Genomic DNA, 6,000 nt, shown 5'->3' with positions numbered 1-6,000 from the left:
TCCTACATTCCAGAGCAGTGGGTGACATCATCCAGTTGCTTAGGCTAGAAATCTTTGGGTTATTTCTGAATGTTTTGACCCCCAACAGCCAGATCCAATCAGACACAAATTCTTATTAATAATTGTATTCCATCAATATATCTTGACTCCTTCTTTTCTTTCTCTATTTTTGCCACCTTAGTTCAAGCTCTATTTCTCATTTAAGATTATTACAATAAATTGGTCTTCTTCTATCACTGCCTATCCTCTCTGCAATCCATTCTATATGTCGTACAAGTGTTAACACTTTAAGACACATTTTTTCAAGTTTCTCTGCTACAAAATGTACAAATAAAACCAGACAGTAGATCCTGTTGTATAAGACATAAATTCCAAAATTCTTAACTTACAGAAGACAGCAGAAAAATCCATTCACAATCTGGTGTTGACCGATGCTTCAACTCCCTTTACCATCCTCCACTTACATTCCCATTCACTCCACACTTCAGCCACAACTTTGCCATATCACATGAAACTCATTCATGTGCTTGCCATTCTTTTATGCCCTTCTCTTCACCAGAACAGGCACCCTCCCCTTTCCACCTGGTGAACTCCTGCTTATCTCTTGAATTACAATTCAACTGTTGGCACCTCTATAAAATGATACCGACATCTCTGAACTAGTAGAGACTTCCCTTGAATCTCCTTTTAATTTTCTATACCACTATTACCAATTTTTGCCATATGATTATTGTATTAAATTGCTTACATGTAACTCTCCCACCGAGGTTTGCTAAATCCTTGAAATGTGCAAATGTGTCTGATTTATTTTATACCTCCAGCATCTACCACAATGCCTGCCATTTGGGAGTTGGTGAGTCTGCGGAATGAATGAATGAATACATTCTATAAAAGTGCAACACTACAATCTTTGGCTAGACCTCTAAAAAAAAAAACAAAACAACAACAACAAAAAAATCAACTCAAGACTTCTAGTGTTCCAAATCATAGGTCTTCATTCTTTCCTGTTGGAATGGTCTTCTCCAGGGGCTTTTTCTTTCTTTAAGTATGCAAATGACTGCCTTGTGGTACTTGTATTTAATCTGTTTATCTTGCTTTATTTAGATAGTGGGTAGGAGCTCTGCCTTCTATGGTTCCAGTAGAGCATAATGGGAAATAATTTTATATAAGTGAAAAGAGACAATTATTTAAGAAAGCTCCACAAGAAGGTGAAATTAAGCTTCTTCAGCCCTTGTTGTCTAAAAGAGACTTCCCCAAGCCGCTGCTCTGCAGGCCCAAACCTTTTCTACCCATCTCCATCATTCTCATGAACCCAATTTCTTCAGAACACATTCCTTTTCCTCACCTTCTTGAACTCATTCCCAAATTTATTAATTTGGTTAACAAGATCACTTGTTAATCAATCATTACATTAACATGTCCAAAGCCTGCTTTTACATATGGTGTGGGGTTTTTTTCTGCCTATTGGGAAGCATGGGGTTACCATTCAATATCAAAAATAAGTTGTGGGGATAGGAGAATTTCCTTTATTCCATTATTTTATCGTTTTTCCCCCAAAACCTTATGAACTAAATCCCATATTACTGATAAAGCAGCTACATAGCCAACAGGTGCTAATGGATTCCATTTGGCTCGAAATTACAGGGCTGAGAAAGTAATTTAAAGACCCAGAGCTGAATAATTGACCAGTCTTCATTAACATCTTTAAAGGACCTTAGGAATTAAAAAAAAAAAATCCAGACAGACCTAATTAACCTATGAAAGTGAGGCTAAGGTGAGAGTCATAGCAAGGAAACCACTTGAGACTGACTTCCCTAGATTTATAGGGAATGAGCCAAAAAAGATGAGTGACTGCATTAAAATATATTATCAAAAAATAATTCAGGCTTTTAATCAAGATTTGGGGCATATTTTTATTTTTATGATAGGAAATAATATCCAGCCAGGGAATGTAACCTGTGGCATCTCTAAAAAAAGTCTCTGCATGTCTTACACAGAATAACAGTCATGTCATGGCAGGCAGAAGACATATTTCTTGTGCCAACCTTGAAAAACAGCAGAATTTAATAATGGAATGTTCTAGGCTGTGGTCTTTACCAGCTTCCATCAGTGAGAGACATGAGCCCACTCAGGTCAGTCTACAGTTACCCTTTCCCTCACACCCTGAGCCAAACCCCTCTGTGCCTAATCTAATTCTGAGCCCCCGATTGGTCTTCCTTTCCTCCCCCTCCTTGTTTTAACCCAGAGAATTTTCCCCAGCTTAAGCACTACCCCAAACAAGTTCACTTAAGTCTTTTTTTTTTTTTTTGCCTCCACAGAGATAGAAATATTTTCATTTACATTATTACCTTTGCCAACAGAACATCTAATCCTACAGGGAGCAAGGAGGCAATATGAAAAAAGGATACAGAAACAAAGTCATTGAAAATGACCAATAAGAAAGAAAGATATATACTGACAATAGTCCATTTTCCTGTTAGGAAAAAGTCAAAAATAAAATGGTATTTTTTACACTCATGGTTAACAGTGTTGCCTTTGCTTTTCAAAACATGCAGTGGAGCAAGGCAAGGGGAGGGTTACTGAATCTTCTCAATGAGCAGCATGGTAGGCTGGGCACTGGAGGATGGGACCTGCGCACTTTTCATCCCCAGGCCAGTGAGCATGTGGAAGAGAACCTATGGCTTTTTCTGCACTCTTCATTAGCTCCAGAGATCCTTGTCTGCAGAAATGCAGTTTGTTCATGAGGCCAATTTTACTTGGGGGTAATTCATGGGCCTCTTGTCCTTGCGAAGAAGAAAGGAGTGGTCATGCAAATAATCCTAAAGACAGCTTACTTAGCGTGGAGAATGAACTGAAAGGGATGATTTGACCCCTTGGTGTAAATGTGTGCAAAGCGCTCTGAGCGAGAAGGGCACTGGAATGATTTTCAGGGACAATTGGGATGGCAGGACATCTTTCCCAGGCCTAGTCTGGATCATTTTCCTCACTTTTTTCTGTTTTCCTTTCCCACCTTTCCCATTCCTTTCCTTCAATCTTTGACAATTATGAGGGTGACAAGCTGATTAAAGTTATTTCCATGAGAAAATGGTTAATAACGGCTATAAAATTTATTGAATTCTCATTATGTGCCAAATGCTTTTTCAGCATTTTATGTGTCATCTATTGGATCCTCACTCAAACTCTTTGAAGTATTTTTATTATACCCATTTTATAGATTAGGAGATGAGGCTCAGAGAGGGTAATGTTGCCCTTTGTCAGTGGGCTCCTACAGTTGGAAGGGCCAGGATTCAAACTCAAGTGTGTATCACCCAAGACTATGCATTTCCTACTATGTTATACTTCGTCTCAACCTGATCCTTCTGTTTTATCAACCATACATTCAGTATTTGGAACGGTATCATTCCCTTTGTATTGTTTTGTACTGAACAACATCATTTGCTCATTGTTCAGAAAAATAGAAACAAACTCGGGTTATTTTGAGAGGGAAAATGATAGAATATAGAGATGGTTTGTTGTACCCAAGATAAAAAATGCACAGCTCTCAGGAGGAGAGAGAACCAAGGACTGGAGAGCTGGGGTGTCTTCCTACCTCTCAGCTCTTCCTCTCTTAGATGTCAGCTTCATCCTTACCATGCTCTGCAGACAACTTTTCCTTGCATTCCAGTGCAATTGGTCATGAACAGGTGTCTGCTTACTATAGCAATTAAAAGATGAGCCAAACCTAAGCCCAGAATCCTCTCATTCCATTTCAAAATTTTTAGAAAAGGGATTCTCATTAGCTTAGATTAGGTCATGGATTCATATTCTGGACCAATCATCTGTGTCTGAGGGGCCAGTGCCATGTTGTACAAATTGATGCTTCCAGAGGCTCCCTGCCTTATATGCACTTTTATAGAAAACTGCTAGGCTATCTACCCAGTATGTGGTAGACATGCGTTAGGTCTCCACTAAGAGTTGAAAACACATCCATGGATTATAATGAATCACCCAGTATCTAAGAAGCTCAAAATGCTTTGGCTGTGGAATGCAAATGTTCAAAACTCAGGAATGTAGATAGGAGTACCTTATTTATTTGTTGCCTTGCCTTAAGTCTCAAGCCCAGTTCAGCCAAAACCAGTAGGGAAGCCACTTCTCTTCCTTCACTTGCTCCTGAATTCTTGAGTCAACTCTTGAAAAATTAATGACAATTTAAAAATACCAATATATTCCAATTCCCTATTATCAGAAAAGGCATTGAAAATTCTCATCATTCAAATATATTCATCATTAGGTTTGATTCAGACTAATAAATGCCTTTTTTTTTTTTTTGACAAAAACAAAAAGGAGGGATGCCTGGGTGGCTCAGTCAGGTAATTGTCTACCTTCAGCCCAGGTCATGATCCCAGGGTCCTGGAATTGAGTCCCATATCAGGCTCTTTGCTCAGCGGGGAGTCTGCTTCCCCCTTTGCCTGCCACTCCCCTGCTTATACTCAGTCACTCTCTGACAAATAAATAAATAAAATCTTAAAAAAAAAAAAAAGAAAAAGAATCCTAATCAAATTGTCCATTAGCATGTTTCAAAAAATCCAAATAATACTACACACAGATTTTCCCACATTTGTATTCTCTGAAACACTTTAGTTAGTTGAGAAATTCTATATAATATATTTTCCCTCTTTGGATACTGACAAAGGGTATTTTAAAGTTTCAGAGAAGTCCCTTAGTAATGAGACTTATTTAACTTTGTTTAATCTAGCATTTGCCTACTGATTTATTGAAGGAATCTTACGAGTATTAGTATTATCATGAACACAGTTTCGAAAACAATACTGCAAAGGCTATGAAATAATACCATGGAAAGTTAGATTTCCTGTAGTTGAATACAATTTAAAACAAATCCTATTTTACTGAACAGAATTTCACGAAAGTTCCAGAAAGGTCTCTATTTTTAAAGCTAAAACTGTCAGACAGAAAAAGTAAATAACTTTCCTAAATTCCTATTGCACAATAAGTCTAAAAGTCAGGTCTCTAACTCTTAATCTTGTGCTCTTTTTACGGGTCAACACATGGAACAAGAGCTTGTTTGAGATCTAGCAAAAGAAAAATAGTCAATTCAAATGGCCTTTTACTTTTTCCACAAAACTCACCAGTAGATTTCATGACACAAAGGGTCAACTCTTCAGAGGTCGATTTCTACAGAACCCATGAGTACTCAGAAATATAAACCCGCCAAGCTCCCAACAATGTTTCAGATCCTAAGACTATTTCAAAATAACAACCATAATAATAATAAAAATAGGCTGAAATTTGGTTTTATTTTTTACCTATGGAAGAAATGTTAGGTAAATAGAATTTACCTGTTCACGCCACTTCGTACTAGAGGAATTTCAACCCCCTGAATTTCCACATTAGGAATTCTGGGAGTTCCCAAATGATTCCCACGAATACCCTTGGTACTTCCACATTTGTATCCACTTCTTTCCCAGAATGTTACCAATGTAAAAGTGACAACTGAGCTACTAAGTGCCAAGTAAAGGCGTATTTGCTGCCGCTGCTCCTTGCATCGATGAGTCAATGCCTAAAACCAAGAGAGCTGATGTCTGCAAGTAGGCGTCGTCAATCTGGTCAACACAACACGGACTACGGCTGCCACAGCGGGCAACCCACTGCCCTCGAGGCTGCCCGTACCTCTTTTGCTGACATCCCTGCCATTTTCACCTTGCATTCCCAATATCTCACAGAGACGGGGGAGAAATCACTTTTTACATTTTATTGGCTTTTTGGTGCGGTCCCTTTACCCTGCAACTCAAATGGAAGACAACAGTGACAAGGCCCCAGGCAATGTTCTCTCTCCCAGACCTGGTCTCTGACTCGATCCAAGTCAGTGCCTGTTGGCTTCTTTTTGCCTTGGAGTGAGGTCTTTCCTGAGCGGCTTCTCAGTCCTCTGTGGCTCTTCCCATCAGTGATTTAATTTTCTCAGATTCAGGACAGAATCCTAGGATGGACACAACAGAGAATCTG

The sequence above is a fragment of the Mirounga leonina genome, unplaced genomic scaffold, assembly GCF_011800145.1.
Source record: "Mirounga leonina isolate KUSES-001 unplaced genomic scaffold, KU_Mleo_1.0 Mir_201, whole genome shotgun sequence".
Taxonomy (NCBI): Eukaryota; Metazoa; Chordata; class Mammalia; order Carnivora; family Phocidae; genus Mirounga; species Mirounga leonina.
Note: the sequence above shows the minus strand (reverse complement) of the source record.